This window comes from Onychostoma macrolepis, chromosome 16 (genome assembly GCF_012432095.1).
Source record: "Onychostoma macrolepis isolate SWU-2019 chromosome 16, ASM1243209v1, whole genome shotgun sequence".
In the NCBI taxonomy this organism is placed as follows: Eukaryota; Metazoa; Chordata; class Actinopteri; order Cypriniformes; family Cyprinidae; genus Onychostoma; species Onychostoma macrolepis.
In genome coordinates, this window is record NC_081170.1 from 28,327,560 (window position 1) to 28,351,295 (window position 23,736).

The window sequence follows — 23,736 nt, forward strand, 5'->3', positions numbered from 1 at the left end:
CTCCGATGAGGAGGTGCTCCCAGGATCCATGTGAACCTTCGTGCTCGTATATATCTTCAAGGGGCTGGTCTTCTGTCACACACTGGTAGGGAGGCAGACAGGTAGGTGTACATCAAAAGGGGTTTTATTTAAAGAGAACCAAGGTAGGGCTTCCAACAGAAGAGAGTCAACAAAGGGAATACTGGAAGCAGAGTAAACAGTCTAAATGAAACATAACTTGCTTAGTTCTTCATAGGAGAGGAGTTCCAGGCGGGAGAAACAGACAGGTAGGCATCAACCAGCGTTATGGGAGCTTGCAACCTTGAGACCAGCCGATGAGTGACTGAGGTGAGTGTGCTTATGAATGGTGGTGGTAAGTGGTTGCAGGTGTGCGTGATTAGTACTCTGGTGATTGTGAACGGGTGTAGGAGGCTGCTTCAGCTGGTGATGCGGGTGATTCCGTGACAACCGGCAAGGGACATAAGTATCGCTTTTGATTCATCCTCTTTTCTACACCTTACTTCACTTCTGCTTCAGTTTTAATGTCTGACTCTTACTATGTCTTTCCATATCCCTACTATTACTACCATTTGCAAACCATGCATCACACACTATAGGCAGCACGATCCTAACAACCTGCGCACTTTGCTTATGTCTGCTAATAAACTACTTTCTTTTTCTATTGGTCTCTGGAATTGTCAGTTTGCAGTAAACAAAGCAGATTTCTTTACATCTAATTCTAGTCATTCAAGACTAAACCTCATGGCCCTGACAGAGATGTGGATCAAACCAGAGGACACTGCTACTCCTGCAGCACTCTCCAATAATTTATCATTTTCCCACAATCCCCATTCTACTGGAAGAGGTGGAGGTACTGGTCTGCTTATCTCAATAATTTGAAATGTATTCCTTTACCTTCTCTGGATATTAACAGCTCCTTGAATCACATTCAGTCACTATTACCCACCCTTTTAAAATCCAACTTGTTTATCAACCACCAGGACCACAAGGTAACTTCTTGGGTGAATTAGATTTGCTTGTCTCAAACTTTCCTGAGGATGGTACTCCCCTAGTTATGCTTGGAGACTTCAACATCCACCAATCTCAGGCTGCAGAATTCCACACTCTGCTTGCCTCTTTTGATCTCAAGAGAGTGTTAACTACGTCTACTCACAAATCAGGCAACCAACTGGACCTTATTTACACATGACACTGCTCCACTGATCATGTACTGGGTACTCCACTGCACACCTCGGATCACTTCCTCCTCACTCATAACATCAACATGGTTCCTGACACAACACCCTCCCTGCTATCTGCTATAGTTTCATCTTCACTTCCTTCCCCTAAACAGTTAGCATCTCTTGATGCTAACAATGCTACTGATGCTTTCTGTTCCACTCTTACATCTTGCTTAGACACTATCTGCCCCTTGTCTTCCAGGCCAGCCCGTACCACCCCTTCTGCCCCTTGGCTGTCTGATGTTCTCAGTGAACATCGTTCTAAGCTCAGGGCTACTGAAAGGGTGAGGCGCAAATAAAAATGTGTATCAGTCACTCCTCTCTTCCTTCTCTGCTAATGTCTCCACTGCTAAAAAGACATACTATCATAACAAAATTTACAATTCGTCTAACTCTCGCATGCTCTTTAAAACATTTTCCTCTCTCCTTTGTTCTCCTCCTCCTTCATCAACTCTAACAGCTGACGACTTTGCCGCGTTTTTCATTACTAAAATTAAAACCATCAGTGCACAATTTTCCACACCACAATCTGTCAAGCACATCTTACCAGCAAACATACACTTGTTCACATTCTTTTCTTCACTCTCTGAGGCAGAAGTCTCCAAACTCACCTTTTCTAATCATCCTACTACTTGTCTGCTTGATCCTATTCAGTCTCATCTCCTTCAAGTCATTTCTCCTGCAGTTATACCTGCACTCACTCACATCATTAACACATCCCTTCACACTGGTGTTTTTCCCTCAGCATTTCGACATGTTTGTATAACACCACTATTAAAGAAACCCAACCTTAACCCTCTGGGGTCTGAGGGTGTTTTGAGGCCACGGAGAAGTTTTGACATGCCCTGACATTTGTGCTTTTTTCAGTTGCTTATAAACATTTTAATGGCTAAAGTCTAAAAATACTGTATTCAGCACAAACTGGGCTACAATAATATGTGAGCAGCATGTACGTACGTGATTGTGTTTTTGAGAAAACGACTTTTATGTGTGGTTAGAAAAAAAACTACAATTTTAAAGTAACTGAAATAAGGCCATAAAACACATAAAGAACATTTATTCACAAGACTTTTGAGAACTGGATCTTGTAGCCTAGAATTTTTGCTTCAAAATGATCTGAAAATAATCGAACTCACTCATTCAGAGAAAACGATATATTGATTAAAATTTTCTAAGTCACTTTTTGAGTAGAAAGGGTCTATGCGAGAGGGCGTGAACTCATCCTGGATAATGCTGTGACTCACACCTGAGAAGACAAAGGCCCGAATAATGAGCTCCATAATGAGCCATTGAGTCAGGTGTGTGACTGAGATGGAATTGCTACAAGAAAGAATGTGAGGAAAAAAGAAATGTGTATACATATAACTATCACATAAAATAACTTGAGATTCACTTGCGAGTGCAGTTAAACAGTTTATTAGGAACAAACAAACAAATAAACAACAGAAGAGTCAAGACATTGTGGGTGCAATATCCAAAATATCCAAAACAGTGGCAGGAAACTGGAACCCAGGAAAACGGGAGACAGAAGAAACCGCATGAGAAAACACAAAACAGACGTGAGCAACACATTGAACGGACAAAGACAAAGCAAACATGGTGACAATACATACACTACCAGTCAAATTATTTAAACAGTAAGACTTGTAATGTTTTTTTTTTAAGAAGTGTCTTCAGCTCACCAAGCCCGCATTTATTTGATCCAAAGTACAGCAAAAACAGTACATTATATGTATTATAATATATAGGCCTACATATTTTTACTATTCAAAATAAATAAAGCATAGAACATATAACTATCCTCACGTCGTGCAACATTTAAATGCAATGAAAGGTTGCCCATCATATTTCAAAATGTTGCACTCGATTTTACACATTTTATTCTGGAGTTATAGTTTGGGAAAAGTTCAACTAGTAAATGCGTTCAACTTTGTCATAACACATTATCGAATGCCAATAAGAAACATTACTTACTCGGTATAAAATATCTCCTCCTCCGCCGGCTCCAGCTGCGCTCGCTTTCTGTTTGTGAGGTAAACAAAGCTTTTTACTCTCAGCGCGTCTTCTGGGGGTAAATACAAGCGCGTTTCTGAGGTAAATACAAGGCTTATTCCTCACAGCGTGTTCTTCCAAAACTGAAAAGTATTTGAGATGAACACGTTGCTGCTTTGTTTAGGGTGGTGTGGGCGTTTACATGCCGCGTGTCTCAAGTGGAGATTTGTACTAGCAATAGCTCGAGCAGCGCGTGGGCGTGACCTAATTAGAGATAATGAGACCAGACGGAAAAACTGGACCTGTCCTTGGTTTCATACGGATTACTTTATCACAGAATGTTTGTTTTCGGTAAGACTTACTTCATTTAAGAGTAGACATGTCAAGCTTTCTATAGATATATTTCTCATGTCTCTGTGGAAGTATTTGCTGAGTTACAGTTCATTTTAGTGACGTGTTTCAAAAAGCAGTTCGCGGAGAGAGTGAAGACTGAGAACACACCCTGTTTGTTTTCTTTATTCTTCAAAAGCACAAAGTTTAGTTGTTATTATGAGAGTATACAAATAAAAGTAGACCCCTTACAGATTTGAATGGTGTATTGCTCTTATCTGTACGATCAAAAATGGCAGAGTAATTCAAGCTCATTTCGGCCTTATCAGGAACATCTGCCTCAAAACGCGTATATGCGTTTGTCGACCCCAGAGGGTTAACCCATCTCTTTTAGACAACTACAGACTGCTTTCGCTTCTTTGTTTCATTGCAAAAACACTTGAACAAGCTGTGTTCAAACAAGTATCTGCCTTTCTCACACAGAACAACCTCCTCGACAGCAACCAGTCTGGTTTAAGAAGTGGACATTCAACCGAGACTGCCTTGCTCTCAGTTGTTGAAGCCCTAAGACTTGCAAGAGCGGATTCCAAATCTTCAGTACTTATCTTGCTGGATCTGTCCGCTGCTTTTGACACGGTTAACCACCAGATCCTCCTGTCAACCCTATTGGCAAAGGGTAGCTCAGGAACTGCACTCCAGTGGTTTGAGTCTTACCTCTCAGATAGGTCCTTCAAGGTTCCTTGGAGAGGTGAGGTATCTAAGTCACAACATCTAACTCCAGGGCTCAGTTCTTGGACCACTTCTCTTGTCTGTCTACATGGCATTACTAGGTTCTGTCATTCAGAAACATGCCTTTTCATATCACTGCTATGCTGATGACACTCAACTCTACCTCTTATTCCATTCCGATGATCCGACGATAGCTGCTCGCATCTCAGCTCATCTAAAGTCCCGGGTATACTTCACTTTCCGCGTTCCATTCCATTTCGCGCACAGCCGCGTCCGCACAACTTTCAAAGTATACTCAACCGCGGATGAGCGCAGAATGACGAGCTCGACACTTGCGCAGCACCACATACTCGACTTGCGCTCTGTCTCAACATTCACCTCGCGCATGCGCTGTTGTACGTGCACCATCCGCGCGGTCTCAAAAAATTGCCTACACGCAGATGGAGTGAACGGCTTGTCCGCGAGCCTTCCTGATGATGAAAATTATGTAATGCGGACGGTGCGCGGACGCGGAAGCCTGAAGTATACTTTGGCCTTTACAGACATTTCTTGCTGGATGAAGGAACATCACCTTCAGCTCAGCCTTGCCAAGACAGAACTGCTTGTGGTTCCATCAAACCCATCGTTTCATCACAATTTCACCATCCAGTTAGGCACATCAACCATAACTCCTTCAAAATCAGCCATAAACCTTGGAGTTATGATTGATGATCAGCTGACTTTCTCAGACCACATTGCTAAAACTGCCTGGTCCTGCAGATTTGCTTTATTCAACATCAAGAAGATCAGGCCCTTTCTTTCGGAACATGCTTCACAACTCCTTGTTCAAGCTCTTGTTCTGTCCAGGCTGGACAATTGCAATACTCTCTTGGCAGGTCTTCCAGCCAGTTATATCAAACCTTTACAATTAATCCAGAACACGGCAGCAAGATTAATTTTTAATGAGCCAAAAAGAATGCATGGCACACCTCTGTTTATCAGTTTGCACTGGATACCAATAGCTGCTCGCATAAAATTAAAAGGCATTAATGTATGCCTACAAAACCACCACTGGCTCTTCACCCCTTCACCTAAATTCATTACTTCAGACTTATGTGCCCTCTAGGGCCCTGTCCACACGAACACGGTTATTTTCAAAACCACAGCTTTTTCTATGCAGTTTGGCCGTTCGTCCACACGCAATCGCTGCACCAGGTCGCTGAAACCGAACATTTTTGAAAACTCCTGCCAGTGTGAAGATTTTCAAAATCTCTGGTTGCAATGTTATCGTGTATACACCGAAAGAGATTTTGGCTTGTGATGTCAGCACATGCACTGTTATCTCCGTACCCGTGTACGTGTGGACATGGCCTAGAAGCTCACGTTCTGCAAGTGAACTTCACTTTATTGTGCCATTCACTTTCACAGACTTTTAAATTAAATGTTCCCTCCTGGTGGAATGACCTGCCCAACTCAATCCGAGCAGCTGAGTCTTTAGCCATCTTCAAGAATCGGCTAAAAACACATCTCTTCCATCTTTATTTGACCCTCTACTAACTCTAGTACTCTCTGTTCTAATTTTATTCTTAAAAAAATAAAAATAAAAATTATAATAATACTAGCACTAGCTTTTCTAATCTTTTTGTATTCTATCTATTTGTTTTCTTTTTATTTATTATACAATTAACAAAAGCAACAAAAGGCATCTAACACTAGCTTGCTCTATTATTTTTCTATACTATCTGTTTTATTTTTATTTATTATATAATTAAAAAAAACTTGCTACGTGTACTGCGTTAAGCTAACTGAGACTTGTTATAGCAATTGCATATCATTGCTCTTTTTTTGATTTTGATTGCTGCCATTGTCCTCATTTGTAAGTTGCTTTGGATAAAAGCGTCTGCTAAATGACTAAATGTAAATGTAATGTAAATAAATTTATTAAATAGGTAACAAAATCCTTATGAATGCGTGAATCTGTTTTAGGGCCGTGTGTTTCTACTCTACAGCATACAGTAAATAATAGACATGTCAATCTGAGCATACAATCTAAATCAAACATGCTCTAAGTGTAAAACAGATTTGTCTCTATGTATCTTCCTCACCCACCATATCCTAGATTAGATTAGATTAGATTAGATTCCTTTATTGTCATTTTGCAGAGTACAAGTACAGAGCCAATGAAATTCAGTAGTATCTAACCAGAAGTGCAAATAACAAAGTATATAATAAATAAATATTAAATGTGTGCATATAGATTAAGGTGAGACACGGCAGGCAAAAAAGTCATTTTTGTGCATACTGGTCGATTTTCAGATTTTGGTATTTTTGGCTCCTATAATATGTCTTCTTCAACAAGGATACTATAAAAATGACAAAAGTTCACAATAAAATGTTTATTTTTAGGCATTTTGTTCTCATACCTCTGTCAGTTTTCCTTAACTTTGTCTGAAATTAGCATTTTTCTATCAGATATATCTCTGTGGTCGCATTTGAAAACAGCGATTGTTTGGTATCACTGGAAAGCTCGTTCTCTGTAGCGTAATGATAGCCTGTCTATATTTGGTCATTTCCTATGTAGAGCTCACCAATAGGGAAAAAATAAAGGCTGATCTAAATCATGAGACGAAATTTAATTGGCTGAAGTAAATTTCCCATGACCTGATTCGCCGAAATGTATCACGTGACATGCTCCCCTAGCTGACAGAAACACAAACATCGATGCAGTGAAGATGGGGAAAACTCAGAAATTCCATGCTAACGCATCGAAAAAAAGATGTAAGCAGCTATCTATAGCTCGATTACATAAGGAAAGTGCATGCAAAACAGTGTTAGTTTACGAGAACGCTAATAGTGCATCGAAGTGTAAGATAAATGCGATGAATGGAGATATGGATCACAGCCAAGTTACTCAGCAGTGGCTAATAATGCATGTGTCGCGTTTGAACGAGTTGATTAAAGACTTGATTTGTCCAAATTGTATGTCGAATGATCTACAAATAAATATAGATCCCCAAAATCAAGGCGTTTGTAGCAGTCTGTTGCTGGAATGCAATAAATGTAAATCGCTAGAAAATGGCTACAGAAAAAGTGTGTTCTCATCCTCGCGTCTACAGGAGTCAACAAGGAGTGATGTAGCCTTTGATATAAACATAAGAATGGTTCTGTTAGCACATGAGTTAGGGCTGGGACCTGCTGCTCTAAATAAGATATCCAAGATACTGGGTATCCCTACGCTACATGTGAAGACCTTTCAGAGACAGGACAGAAGAGTGACAGGTAAAGTTAGATAGTTAGACGTTTTCCAGCATTTTAACAGGTTGTTCAGGCAGTTTAGGTAGCCTACTATATTCCCACTGTACAATGAATGAATAATGTGTGTAAATCATCCTGATTTATATTGACATTTACAAAAGTGTATTACTATATTTTAGTGCTTGTATGCATTAATTTTGATTGACCGAATAGCATTTTGACAAACTACGCTTTTACTTTTAGTGGCAGAGATAGAGCGAGGCTTGGAGTCACTAGGAAGGGCCAGAGATCAGGTCAGACAGGCTTACGCAGACATTGACCCAGATGTGGCTGAAATTCTGAGGGAGGATGCAGATGCTGTCATCAACATAAGTGTGTCTTTTGATGGCACTTGGCAGAAAAGGGGCTTTACTTCACACTATGGCATTGGTGTGTGCATAGACCTTATTACAGGGCTTGTGATAGACTTTGAAGTTTTATCATCTTACTGTCATGCATGTGCACTAAAGGAAAATGCTAGGAGAGAAAAAAAACATCACAGAGGAGTACAACAACACATGGAAAGAAAAGCACGATGACTGTACAAAGAACTTCTCTAGTTCCAGTAAAGCCATGGAGCAGGAATCAGCTAAGTGCATGTGGGGGAGATCCATAAGCCGGCATCAGCTGCGCTACACTCAGATGCTTTCTGATGGAGACAGTACTGCATTTAGGGAGGTTGTTGCACTGAATCCTTATCCAGGACATGAAATAACAAAACTAGAATGCATCAACCATGCACACAAACGTATGGGTACAGCTCTAAGAAAGCTTAGTGCACAGGGTAAATAGGGTGGGAAAGGAGCAGGCAAGCTCACAGCTGCAAAATGTAAAAGCTTGCAAAATTATTATAGAGGGGCAATACTTAATAATCAGGGCAATGTAGAACAAATGAGAACTGCTATTTGGGCTAGCCTCCTACACTCCATGTCAACCGATGAGAATCCCCTGCATAACAGATGCAAACCCTCATGGTGCTGGTACAGGAAAGCAGAGGAAAATGGTGTGACACCAGAGAGTCACAGTGAGCATGCAGGCTGCTCTCTGACAAAAGAGGTTGGCAAAAAGCTTATTCCATTATATCATAGGATGTCCAGTGATAGCCTACTGCAGAGAATGCAACATGGGGGCACCCAAAATGCAAATGAGTGCTTAAATTCTGTCATTTGGTCAAGGTGTCCCAAAACTGTATTTGTTGGCAAAAACAGAGTAGAGGCAGCAGCCAGTATCGCTATTTCAACATTCAATGAAGGTGCTTCTGCCATTTTATCTGCAATGGACAGATTGTGGCTTGAGACCACAGAGGTCACAGTTAGTGCAATCAAAAGTGCAGACAAGCTTCGGAGAGTAAAAGCAGATTCTGTGACCTCTGCTTGTGCAAAACATAAAAAGAAAGAGCTGTGACATAGACAAAAAGGCCAAAAGACACAAGTAAGAGCTTAAAGAAGGGCCAACATATGAGGCAGGCATGGCAGACTAAGTTGGGGCCTCTCCTCTCTCCTATCCTCGTTCTGCTACACTTCTCCTCTATTTGTCCCCCTCTCATTGCATCACTGTCTATAATATTAATCACACAAAGAAGTCACACACAGTCTATATATGTATTCATTTGTGTAGTATAGCTTTGGGGGAAATGATAAATGAGTTACTGTTACAAAAAAAAGTGTAATTTTTAATCTGTAAATATGAAATTATGCAATCAATATCTTTAGCAGCCGTTTTCTCAAAATGAGATTTTTTCAACATTCTGAACCAAAAATGTCAACTTGTGTAGCACTTATCTAAGCCATACTTTCCATGTTCATTCTTAGTTATATTCTAAAGGTTATTACAGAAGGATTTATTAACACAATGTTTTTTACCTGATTTACATAACATTTTTGGGTTCAAAATATGGCGATAATCGCTTTTTAATACGTGTTTATAGTATTTTTATATTTTGAATTAAAAAAAAAAGAGATATCCAAAATCTATTCTGTAAAAATTTGTAACACTGTTATGTTATTAAAATGAAATAAAGATTACAAGTGTAAATGTTTTCAGTGTCTAGATTTTTGTTTTTTAAATATATGTAAATATGTTTATGTTTATATATTTAATGAGATATCAGCTCATTTGCATATCTAAACATGTTTTGTCAGAAAAATTGCAATGCAAAAAATGTTAATAATAATGAATTTAATTTATTGGTAAAGTTTCAAGTTAATATGTTTAAAAAAAAAAAATCCTATTCACCTGCAGTGTCTCGCCTTAAAGGGGGTGGGGGTCTAATGATATTTCATGCATGTTGAGTTATTTACACTGTTGAAGAGTTGGATTCTCATGGTAAACATGGCCAAAGTTAAAAAAATAAATAAACAAAATGATTTGGATGTAGAACATATTTGTATGTATATGGAGTATTCCTGTGCCAAATACACTCCTTCTGGTTTCTTATATATATATATATATATATATATATATATATATATATATATATATATATATATATATATATATATATATATATATATATATATATATATTTTTTTTTTTTTTTTCTGCAGCATGGCTCTTCATGATGTCATGAAGGGTGGAACTCCTTTTATGGGCACTTCTCCCAGAATAGAGCACTGCATGGGACTTGCTTGAGAAGAATGTTTTCAAAGAAGTGTGTTTTTTGGCTATGAGGAAAAGATAACCTTGTTCAGCTTCCCAAAGAACCCAGCGTTATGTCAACAGTGGATGCAGTTTGTTTTCTGGGGCAGTAATGGAATTTCACAAGTCTGTTTGATGACGAAAGTTTTATAAACAAAGCCCAGTTCGACGCTGGATTTGCACATCGTTTGATACTGAAATATGAATGAAAACATTCTGTGTTTTGTAGGCAATTGGCGCTCAAGTGGAGCTCTTTAGCTTCGCCCACAGCGCGCCTCCAGGAGCTTGGCTGTTTTCGGAGAGAATTGTAATGCTGTATATTTATGTTATAAATATGATAAAACTAACGACTCTTTGGAGACATGAAGGATGCAATACTACTCTATAGGTACTCAAGACTGACATGAGATTGGGTGAAACTGTATGTGTTACGTACCCTTTAAGCTTTATGACATTTAGGTAGAAGGGCAGAGACCAGCTCAATGCAAATGACTGTAAATACAACATAAGGTGCAACATAGTATAAACAGAAGGTGCATTATACAGTGAGGTATGTAAATAGCACATTTACCGTATTGTCCCGAATATAAGACGACCCTGATTATAAGACGACCCCCCTTTTTCCAGATGTACCTGTTGGAAAAAGGCTTTTTGAAAACCAAATCTTGTTTTTTTTCTTTTTCCTCTCTCTGTAAAACACATTTATTCTTAAATTATTTTCATATTGCATATTTTTCCAATTTTAATTTTTGTTTTGAAAGTATGGTAAATACTGGTAAAATGTACCAACAATGACATTGGAACATTTTGATATACCATTGAAATAACAGGTAGCCCATCTGAATTATATAACAATTAGGCTATCCAACTCATAGTAGCCTACCAAAATGTTATTATCAGTAGACGTGAAATCTTATTGTAGTCTTCAAATCTGGGTACTGTCTTATGTTTTAAAATCACTTACAGAGGAAGTTTGTTCCCATCAGGCTAACATGACAGTCACGATCATGCTGCTGTAAGCTTTTCTTTTTCATTTGTTTTCATTCGCGATCTTTACAACACATATTACATATTTCATGGCACACTCATTTTATGCGTTTTTGGCGCCACCTATTGTTGTGGGTGTATTATTGACATGTCAAAGTCTAGACCCTGAATATAAGACGAACGCGTTTTTTCAGATGTATTTCCAAGGAAAAAACATTGTCTTATATTCGGGTCAATACGGTATATATGGCCAATGACCATCACAGTGCAAATGGCATTAGGAGGTAGAAATGTGCAATTCCACCCATTTCCCATCAGGAGGACTTTTTAAGTAGAACACTTGTTCACCCTCATTGCTGTGTATTGAATGTATGAGTGTTTGTTCGTTTGTAGAGTCAATTCCAAGCCATCCTAGTCTCCGTGTTTTCCTAGTTTCATCCTGCCTGTGTTTTTCTCTTTTTTTTTTTTTTTACCTTAGACTGTTTACCTTGTTTTTGATTGTTTGCTGCCTGCACTTGGCCATTGAACGTTATTGGATTACTCCTTTGTCTTTGCCTTGGATGATATTGTTTGCTGGTGTTTGTCCCTGCCTGACTATGTTTTTGATTACACTCTTTAAAATAAATATAATTTACTGAGTGTTTCCAGGCCTACCATGGACCCAGCTACGATGTTAGTTCTCCTCCGTCAGAGAGCGGGCTCCCTCTAGGACCACATCCAGGAATTTTTAGTAATTTCATATCACTCTGATCTCCTGGACTATGCTCTCACTGACTTTTTCTGCTATGGACTTAACAAATCATTGAAATGTATACTCATTCATGATGGTCCTCGAGGGTTGCTATGCAAATTTTTGGACTTTGCTATTGGGCTTAATAGCAAAGCCCCCCCCCCAACAACAATCAACTGTGCACACACTCACACCACCCCAGAATGCACAATAATGCAATAACCAGTACAGGTGGCCCAGTTTACTTTGCAACACCCCATGGGCGGACATGTTGAAAATTTTAACAAAGTCAGGTGACCCCCACACTCCAAACAAGCTCAACTATGACAATAATAACAAAAAAATATTTCTCATTCCTCCTACAGGAGACTAAAGAATATTATCCGGTGGTGCATGTTGCCTGTTTAAGGGTTAAAGGGGTCATATAATGCTATACCCACTTTTACAAGTTGATTGTACTGAAATGTGTGTTGGCAGTGCCTGTACACAACCATCCTATAATGATAAAAATCCATCCAGTGTTTTTTTTTTTAAATCTCCTAATATGTTTTCCCCTGTCTCAAATTGAGCTGTTCTTCTTGTGACATCACAAGATCGGAGGCCCCTCCCACGATTGTTGATTGACAGGAGCATTTCAACACAGACTACACTGGTGTCTTACCTCAGACCCGCCCTGAGTGAGCTGTCATCAGTTGTTTCATCGCCGGAGCAGATGTAGACAAGAATGACTCCTAAACGATTGAGGTGTTTTGTTGCTGGATGTAATAATGAATATAACAGTAGTCATTTACTCCCGTCATCTGAGCGGCTGAAGAGGATTAGGTTTGGTTCTGAAGGGAATGCGCCCTCCATCTACCTAATTGTGTCTTTCGCGTGAATCATTCGTGGTCCAGCTTCACCTCCAGAAAAAGTGAGTACAAGGTTTTTTAAATGAATCGTTGCAAATGGCCTTTCCTAATAATGTGCTAATTAGCAAGTTTCACAATGAATGTGCTAAAGTAAACAGTCCCTCAGAGAGCGGCTCGGAAGAGAGGGGCGGAGTGAGCAGAGCTCATTAACATTTAAAGGAGAATGACACAATACCGCTTGCTCTGACAAGAGCTATTTTTGACAGGGTGAAAAAGTTGTTTTTTACACTACCAACTATGTTTTCATTTAGACCCTAAAGAATAGTATCAACTTGTGGAAAATGGGCATTATATGACCCCTTTAATCCCCTTTTTTTGGTATGGTAGGATACAAAATTGTTTTAAACAATTAAGCCCATTCATGTGCTAAAGTTGAGTAGCAAATGTGGCCAAGTCAAAAGCGCTCTCATAAAACCTATAGAGAGGAAACTGGGGAATAAAAAAGGAGAATGAACGATTGATCAGACCAACTGAGAAAATTTACTGCCTTGCAATATAAGACTTGCAAGATGACCTTTGTGTTGAGATCAAGAACAACATAAAAGGCTAACTTGAATATGCTAAAATTAAATTGGATATGTCTGTGAATTTCTAGAAGAATGTTTTATGGAGTGATGTGACCAAACCGGAACTTATTGGAGCCATGGATTAGCTGGTGGAAAAAGGCAAGGCTTATCAGCAGAAGAACACTGGTTGTGGAGGTGAACCAGTCTTGTTATAGGGGTGCTTTGCTGCTGTAGGAAATGTAAGGTAATGTAAGTATCAGGCCATTTTGGCAAAAACAGGACATTTTAGTAAATACTATGATGCTTTCAATGCAGACTGAAGCTTGATGAATATTGGACTTTCCAGCAGGACCATCATGTGAAGCTTGGTTAAGGGATCAGTCATAGAATGTTCTTCAGTGGCCTGTTCAGTCTTCGAATATAAATCCATTTTTAAATATTTGGTGGAATTTGAAGAAATTAGTGACAAGTAACACATTTTTAAATCACTTAGGATAGCTATTAGTATTTTAACAGAACAAGCCAGTACCAGCTTTCCTTCAGGACTTCACCTAATGACAACTGTTGCACTTCTGGACAGACAAGACTCCGTCTTCCCTTTTTTCACAACTTTATTCTTCTCAGTTCGAAGGTGGAATTTATATTTACACGCAAGAATTTCGCTACACACCGTCAACAGTTTACGTTCGCTCTTCTTCTTCTCTCTCCGATGTTCGCTGATGACATCACTCTGCTGCTCAACCCTGACCTCTCGGCAGCACAATCAGTCAACATAATATTACAGAATAAAATTAGAATGTAATTTTGATATATTCCCCTTATAGGGCTCAAATACACATCTGGTTTCAAAAATGTCAGTTGCAACATATATCTAGCGTGCAACACAACCAACCATGATATATGACTGTACTTAAGATACGGTGTCGATAATTGAACAATGCCCTAACCTTTGACCGTTTAGGGTAATGTAGTTTTCCATTCTAGCTGGAAAGTCCTGGAAAGTCCAAAAGTTTTAGCTGGAATTTTGTCATCAGAACAGTATGCGCCCACTTGGCCCACCACTCGATTTTTGTACATGCAGGTCGCCGCATATGCGCATTGAATTTGTTTTGCACTAATCAGTTGTTCCACAAGGTGGAAACACTGTCCCGGGCCATTGTTTCACAGTAGAAAATAAATCTAAAGAGATGGAACAGCAACAATAAAATAGCGGAGACTGAAACAAAAACAGACAGTCAGATTTACAAGCGATTGTGAGCAAGAGGGTATGAGACAGCTCAGCTTCGGTTCAAAAATATTTGTTATCAGCCATAACTTATGGGGGAAAAAAATCGAGCAGACACTGAACATGGATGAAGCCTTCTAGAGCGCATGTGTCGACCACCCATGTTCACACACAACATCAAATGGACTTTGAAAGATACTTTGAAAGGCTATGCATTCGACTGTACGCATATGCTAGCAAATACAAATACGAAGTATACTTGGGGCTTAACCCTCCATCTACAACAAATCACACCAGCCTCAGTATTTTAGCTCAATTTGGTTAGCTGTTTGTTCACCCTGTTCTCTTTTCTGTCACAGGTCCAACCACTCTAGGACAACACTTTTAATTCCAGCTGCAGTACGCAGTGTCATGAGGCCACTCTAGAGGTTTTTCTTAAGCCTGTCGTCCCCATCAATCATTCTGTCACACTCAGGCTTTTTTTCTCCCTTCTGCTTTATGGCCTTGATCCAATTTTGTCTACTAGTAAACCAGCTCATGACTAGTGCACAGTATAGCTGCTACCTGGGATTGTGAATTTTGGTCTGTCTGAGCATTGTCTGTTCATTTGTTGAACCACCCATGAGAGTAAGATTTTCAATCATTTAGCACAAAATACTTCTACATACCACATTTAACCATGTTTATCGTTGTTTTGGCTTCCTGTTATGTTAACTGTGCTGACCTGCATATACACATCAGAAGAATCTACTCTGGATTTTATAATGGATATAAAAGTATCAGTAGTAATCGGTGATTTATTTAATTGGGTATACTATTTAATTAATTAATTGATCAGAGATGACAAAAAAGAAACACTATGGTAGGTATTGTTTAGTTTGCTTAAGTATTCCGCAAATTAATAATTACTTTGAATAAAATAATGAACTAATAATTCATTATAATAATTTCCATCCATCTTTTTTTTTTGTTTGTTTGTTTAATATGTTTAGGTACATCATAGCATTGTATTTACAGGAGCCATTGGAAGAGAATCTGCCTCATTAGAACATTGATTCATTAATGCAGCGAACATAGCCGTGACAAAACCCGGCAATAGTGATGATAAGTGCTGTGGGGCTCTGGTTCATGTTAAAGTGCAGGGGGGGCTATCTCCTCTGATGAAGAAACTCATTTATACACTGTCACACACAAGAGGTCATCCCTCTCCGTATTCTTCTATTGACCCAGGTTGTTCGTTTATTATGGGCAGTTTTTTTTTTTGAAGGATGAGTGATGTCAGGCTAGAGGAGAACAGATCGACCAGAATAATGGCATTCCAGAGCGAGAGAGTCAATGCACTCTCTTTCCTTTTGTGCTGCTCACTAATTGAGTCACATCCTCCCCTCATCCATTATTTACAGCTGATCAGCCTTTCCTGGCATCTATGGATTTGATAATCATCCCCATGTCCATGTTAAATATGTGACATAAATTTCACCACAGGGGCCTGTCAGTAGAAAGGACACAAGAGAAAGGCTAAAGCAGAGAATATTAATTTTTTTATTTTTTTATGCATGGAAATGACGGTGTGATTTGGGCATGTGTATAAATACGTTTTAAAAGCAAAAAATAAATAAATAAATAAATACAAATTGACATGAATGAGGTCATGCAGGCCAATTATACTAGATGTGATAATTAAAACAACTTTTTATACAGTTACTGGCATTGGAGAAAGGGCTTACACAAGAGAAGTTATAGAAGCATACATTTGGGGTTAGTGATATGACCAAGGTTTCCCCTTCAGGAACTCAATCTGTGTCAAAATGCTTTGGGAACGTGTTCTGAAGCACGTGTGGAATCAGTCCAATAGAGAAGCGAGACATCATGAGCAGGGTGACATGAGCAACCAGGAAGCATAAGGTGCACCGGCAAATGCACATGTTAGCTTTTGCTTTTCTGCAAGCGTGTCTGTGGTGTGTGTGTGTGTCAGGTTTCAGGAGTGGCCATTCAACTAAGACTGCGCTTCTCTCGGTCACTGAAGCTCTGCGAATTGCAAAAGCCCATTCCAAATCATCAGTCCTCATTCTGCTAGATCTATCTGTCGCGTTTGACACTGTCAATCATCAGATACTCCTCTCCACCCTCTCATCACTGGGCATTGCTGGAATTCCACTTCGCTGGTTTGAATCCTATCTCACTGGTAGGTCTTTCAGGGTGGCCTGGGGAGGGGAGGTATCCAAAGCACATACACTGGTCACTGGGGTTCCTCAGGGATCGGTTCTTGGACCCCTCCTCTTCTCCACATACACTACATCACTGGGTCCCATCATACAGGCACATGGATTCTCCTACCACTGCTATGCTGATGACACACAGCTCTATCTCTCCTTTCAACCAGATGATCCAACGGTAGCTGCAAGGATCTCAGGTTGCCTGGCGGACATCTCGGCTTGGATGAAAGAACATCACCTTCAGCTCAACCTGGCAAAGGCTGAGCTTCTTGTCTTTCCCGCCACTCCGACTCTACAGCATGACATCACGATCCAGTTAGGTTCATCAACAATTACCCCATCAACTTCGGTCAGAAATCTCGGTGTAATCTTTGATGACCAGCTGACCTTCAAAGACCACATTGCAAAGACTGCTCGATCTTGCAGGTTTGCACTACACAACATCAGAAAGATCAGGCCCTTTCTGACGGAGCATGCTGCACAACTTCTTGTCCAGGCCCTTGTCATTTCTAGGCTGGACTACTGCAATGCTCTTCTGGCTGGACTTCCATCAAACACAGTCAAACCTCTACAAATGATTCAGAATGCAGCGGCACGACTGGTCTTCAAGGAACCCAAAAGAGCCCATGTCACACCTCTCTTTATCTCATTGCATTGGCTACCAATCGCAGCTCGCATCAAGTTCAAGACAATGATGCTTGCTTATAGAACAACCACAGGCTCAGCACCCGCCTACATGCACTCACTATTAAGAATCTACATCCCCTCCAGAAGTCTGAGATCTGCTAGTGAGCGACGCCTTGTGGTACCATCACAAAGAGGCTCAAAATCACTCTCCAGAACATTCTCGTTCACCATTCCTGGCTGGTGGAATGATCTTCCCACCCATATTCGGAGTGCTGGATCCCTGGCAATCTTCAAGCAACAGCTGAAAACTCATTTCTTTCGACACTACTTGACATCACCTTACACATAAAAAAAAAAAAAAACTCTTTCTCCTTATTTATTCCTTCCCTTGCTAGCTTGTACTTATTTAAACAATGCCTGAGACTTGGTGATACAAGCACTTCGTTTGTCGGATTGCCTCTTCAAGATGAATCGCTTTATGTATTCCCCAATTGTAAGTCGCTTTGGATAAAAGCGTCTGCAAAATGACTAAATGTAAATGTGTGTGTGTGTGTGTGTGTGTTGCAAAAAGCACTCAGTCAGTCAGAGAATCTCTGTTAGAGAAGTCAGAATCATGCCTAAGAGTAAACAAAAGATAAGTGTGCTTTCTCCATTATTCAGAAGACACCCGTTAGTTACAGGTTTTCTCTGTGCCACCCGGAGGCTGAGGCTGGTACAGCGCACCAAGGTGCCCTCATGGGACCTGGTGGTGGTTCTGGAAGCTTTGTGCAATGCTCCCTTCAAACCCATTGAGGAGGTTCCTAACAAGTTCCTCACGCTGAAGATGGTCTTCCTCTTTGCCATATCCTCCCTTAAGAGGATAGGGGATCTTCAGGCACTCTCAGTATCGTGCCTGGAGTTTGCCTAAGGCATGGTTTGGGCTTTCCTTTCCTTTACTTTATGTCCCTAAAGTGCTCATGTCAGAAAACTTTAACTCGATTTTTCTCAAAATCAACTCTGCTGACTCTATCACCTTCAAACGGCTGTAACTCAGTCTTTTTTCCCCCAACAAGTCATATATCATTATGAAGGTATTTAAACATAAATAGAACTCATTTTTGAAAATTTGCTCATTCCGACTCATTTTACTCATTTTGTCATATAACTATACTGCCCTACAAAGGCAAAAGACCTTAACTTGCTAGAGTGTGAAACTGAGAAAAATGACTTTAAAGTTTGTTACTTGTCCAGCCAAATTAATTATAGGTAGGACACTGGAAATTTGGCAATTAGATGTTTCAGTAATGAAAATGATCTACATTAAAAAATTGTGAGCCCAAATGTGATTTTTACCCCTATTTTGAAGTTAATTTACTCAGCTTTTGCATTGTCTGCAAAATGTGAGAAGTCACACCAAGGCAAAAAGCAGTTACTTCCACATTATCAATATTTGGTTGCTGATCACCATTTACAAAATTGTTATAGTAACACCTGTATAAAATCTAGTGATCATGGGCTATCTCACATAGGCTATTGCAAATAGCAATGTGACTGTATTAATTTTATAAATTTTTATTGTTTTGACCATAACAAGCAGACTGAAAGTTAAACATGTGAGTGGATACCGTGGATACCAATTTATTCGCTATGCTCAGTAACATAAAAGAATGCTAGACATAGCATAATTGCTTTTATATTGACTTGTATGAAATAGCCTAACCTAAAAGAACAACTTGTGGATTTATGTGAACGCCAGCAAGCAAGAATGCTCAGAATGCTTGTGAATCGTACATCTCCGATGACGTTCATCGCCATGGATAGATTTTATCAGGTTACGAGAAAAGGTAGGATATGGATTTAATTGCGAACTGTTAGGCTACTGATTTTATGATTGATCATGCTAGCTACGGAATTCGACTCCACACGCGTCCAACTAGAAGTGACAGCCTGCTGAATAATCTACATTACAAAAAGGAAAAAAAATAAAATCTTTAAAGGTTATATTCACGAGTACGTATTGCTGCCAAGGTATCTACCCAGATAGCACACGTACGTCTGCAAGATGTCTGTAAAAGATCTCTTGATCTGGAAAGCATCTGCTGTCTACAAACGTCTGACAGACATCTTTCAGATGTCAGTTTTACATACATTCTAAATCATAAACATCTAAAAGATCTAATAGATATCTATTTGACGTCTAAAAGAAAATGTCCTATAGACGTATTGCAGATGAGCAAACACCCTAAAACATATGTCTTGCAGATGTAAATGCAGACATCAAATAGACGTCTCCAAGATGTACGTGTGCTATCAGGGTAGTCTTTACAGTGCTTTGTTACATGGAGCTGTTTGATAGATCGCGATCTATCTACTTTGTTTGTCTACACCGTAATTTAAATGCGGCAGACTATAATGGACAGTAAAAAAAAAAAAAAAAAAAAAAGGCAGAACACCATATAACTCCAAGCCGGCACCGTAACTTCATTTTGACGTGCAGTTAAACAAAGGCAGAACGCCATAACTCATTTTGAGCGTTCCAAGCAAAGTGAAAGAGCGGTAACTGGTGTTATATGCGTCAATCTAAGATTGCTGTACAGACAAAATGTAATTCCATCAAGTTAGCATTTTTAAACATTCGCTCACTAAAAAATAAATCATTTCTGATCAATGATTTTATAACCACAAACAACCTGGATTTTATGTTTCTAAATGAAACATGGCTTGAAGACAGCTGCAGTGCAACAGTCCTAAATGAAACAGCCCCTCCTAACTTTAACTTTACAAGTGTCTGCAGGACTGTTAGGAGAGGTGGAGGTGTAGCTGCTCTATTTAAAGATGTTTATCAATGCAAGCAAGTGTCATTTGGTCAGTATTTGTCTTTTGAATATCTAGGTATTGTGCTGAAAGGTGCTCCACGCATTCTGTTTATCATTATTTACAGGCCTCCAAAATACTCTCCAGCCTTTGTTGAAGAGTTCACAGAACTGTTATCAATGATTTTGTCAGAGTTTGACTGTTTTACTATTGCAGGGGATTTTAATATTCACATAGATAATGCAGAAATCAAAACTGCAAAATAAATTATTACTGTTTTAAACACTTTTGATCTGATCCAGCATGTGCATGAACCCACACACAATCGTGGACACACTCTAGATTTACTCATCAGTAAAGGTCTAAACATTTCATCCATTGTTGTTAAGGATGTAGCACTATCTGATCACTTCTGTATTTTCTTTCATATATTGATCTCTGTTGCCACTGAATCTAGATCTGTCTCTGTCAGAAAGAGATGCATTAATGAGAACACTAGTGCGCTATTTATGAAGGCTATATCTTTAACACCAAGCATTTCTGCAGACTATGTTGATCTCCTCCTGGATTCCCTGTTAACTCAAAAGTTAAGAATGTTATTGATGATATTGCTCCGACAAGGGTCTGCAAGAAGAATGGCAGACAAAAATCACCATGGAGAAAATCAACAGCAGTTCAGAGTATGAAAAGACAATGCAGAAAAGCTGAGCGGATGTGGCGGAAGACAAAACTTGAAATTCACTATAGCATCTATAAAGACAGCCTTCAATGCTTTCAATGTGGAACTAGCCACAGCTAGACAGACCTTCTTCTCAAACCTTATAAACAGTAACTTAAACAACTCTCGCACTCTTTTTGCTACTGTGGAGAGACTGAAAAACCCCCCAAGTCAGATTCCCAGTGAAATGCTCTCCGACAGTAAATGCAATGAGTTTGCTCCCTTCTTTTCTGAGAAGATCAATAATATCAGAAAGGAGATTGGCATATCTACTTTTGCAGAGGTCACACAGATTCGACCGCAATTTCAAAAAGAAGTGACTATGTCTGTTTTTGAAGCAATTGATAGCAAAATTTTGAAAGAAATAGTACAGCACCTTAAATCATCAACCTGCTATCTTGACACACTTCCCACATCTTTTTTCAAAAGTGTGCTTAACTGTTTGGAAGCAGATCTCTTAGAAGTGGTGAACGCTTCACTTCTTTCTGGGACTTTTCCAAACTCCTGAAAACTGCAGTTGTTAAGCCCCTTCTGAAAAAGCGCAATCTTGATAACACAATGTTGAACAACTATAGACCAATATCAAATCTTCCGTTCATAGGTAAGATTATTGAAAAGGTAGTTTTTAATCAGCTGAACAACCACTTAAACTTAAATGGATACCTGGACAATTTTCAATCTGGTTTCCGAGCACATCATAGCACAGAGACAGCACTCATTAAGTTAATAAATTATATTCGCTTCAATTCTGATTCAGGCAAAATATCAGTTCTGGTACTACTAGATCTTAGTGCTGCGTTTGACACTGTTGATCATAACATACTTCTAGAGAGACTGGAAAACTGGATCGGGCTTTCTAGGATGGTACTCAAATGGTTCAGGTCATACTTAGCAGGGAGAGGTTATTATGTGAGTATAGGAGAGCATAAGTCTAAGTGGACGTCCATGACATGACAAGGCTCAATCCTTGCACCGCTCTTGTTTAGCCTGTATATGCTCCCACTAAGTCAAATAATGAGAAAGAACCAAATTGCCTATCACAGCTATGCTGATGATACGCAGATTTACCTAGCCTTATCTCCAAATGACTACAGCCCCATTGACTCCCTCTGCCAATGCATTGATGAAATAAACTGTTGGATGTCCCAGAACTTTCTTCAGTTAAATAAGGAGAAAACTGAAGTCATTGCATTTGGAAACAAAGATGAAGTTATCAAGGTGAATGCATACCTTGACTCTAGGAGTCAATCAACTAAAAACCAAGTCAAAAATCTTGGGGTGTTTCTGGAGACAGACCTTAGTTTTAGTAGTCATGTCAAAGCAGTAACTAAATCAGCATACTATCATCTCAAAAACATTGCAAGAATTAGATGTTTTGTTTCCAGTCAAGACTTGGAGAAACTGGTTCATGCCTTTATCACCAGCAGGGTGGATTATTGTAATGGTCTCCTCACCGGCCTTCCAAAGAAGACCATTAGACAGCTGCAGCTCATCCAGAACGCTGCTGCCAGGATTCTGACTAGAACCAGAAAATTTGAGCATATTACACCAGTCCTCAGGTCCTTACACTGGCTTCCAGTTACATTTAGGATTGATTTTAAAGTACTTTTACTCGTTTATAAGTCTCTAAATGGCCTAGGACCTAAATACATTGGAGATATGTTCACTGAATATAAATCTAACAGACCACTCAGATCATTAGGATCGAGTCAGTTAGAAATACCAAGGGTTCACACAAAACAAGGGGAGTCTGCTTTTAGCTATTATGCCGCCCGCAGTTGGAACCAGCTTCCAGAAGAGATCAGATGTGCTAAAACATTAGCAACTTTTAAATCCAGACTCAAAACTCATCTGTTTAGCTGTGCATTTGTTGAATGAGCACTGTGCTACGTCCGAACTGATTGCACTATGTATAATCACTTTCTATTCTTAAATGTTTTACATTCTTTTAAAATCAATTTTTAAATCACTTTGTTTTTATTGTTGATTTTTATTATTTTTAATTTCTTATTATTTTTAATGACTATTTCACTTCCTTTTATGTAAAGCACTTTGAATTACCATTGTGAATGAAATGTGCTATATAAATAAACTTGCCTTGCCTTATACAGTGTTCTGCTTTGGTTTCTCCGGGGCTTTTCAAAGTTATGGTTGAAACGACGAAATTGACGGAATTGACTCAAGATACTTATGCACATGATAAAGGATGTCTTGAATGTCCCAAAAATATCAATAACTCATTTTTGACAAAAATTGCCTTTGCACGGCAGTATATATATCCCCTTAGCCGTCAAAGATCGGTGATGGCCCCGGATTAATGATTTTTCACTTTAACAGCACGTTAAATCATCACACTCTTACTTGATCTGGGCAAACTGTGCATCAGTAGAAAGATTTAAGACTCTAGCTTCTATATATAACCACTGTTTCGATAAAACATTGTTGCAGTGACAGTAATTTAGTAATTTATGTCAGGAGTGCAAAATAATAAATCTGTATGTCATTTTTGGAATAGAAATTCACGACACATTCATATTCAGTCACGTCAGCAGCGGTTTATTTGTGTTCACATAGATTCACTAAACAGCGTCAATAAGGGCTTATAGTCCAAAGATGCATATACACGGAGAAATATAGATATGTTTACTCATGTTTACTTCATATTTTTTCAGACAGAATCATCATTTCAATTCATTTTCCACTGATTTACGCAATCTGATGGGCATTAGCCGCTCCCTGGGCTATCTCTCTGTGTTTATGCCTCCGTGCTCGCGCCATGATTCAAAGAGACCTGATTCGACTGTTGCTTATCAATCATAACTGCGTCTCATATCCCGCCCGAATT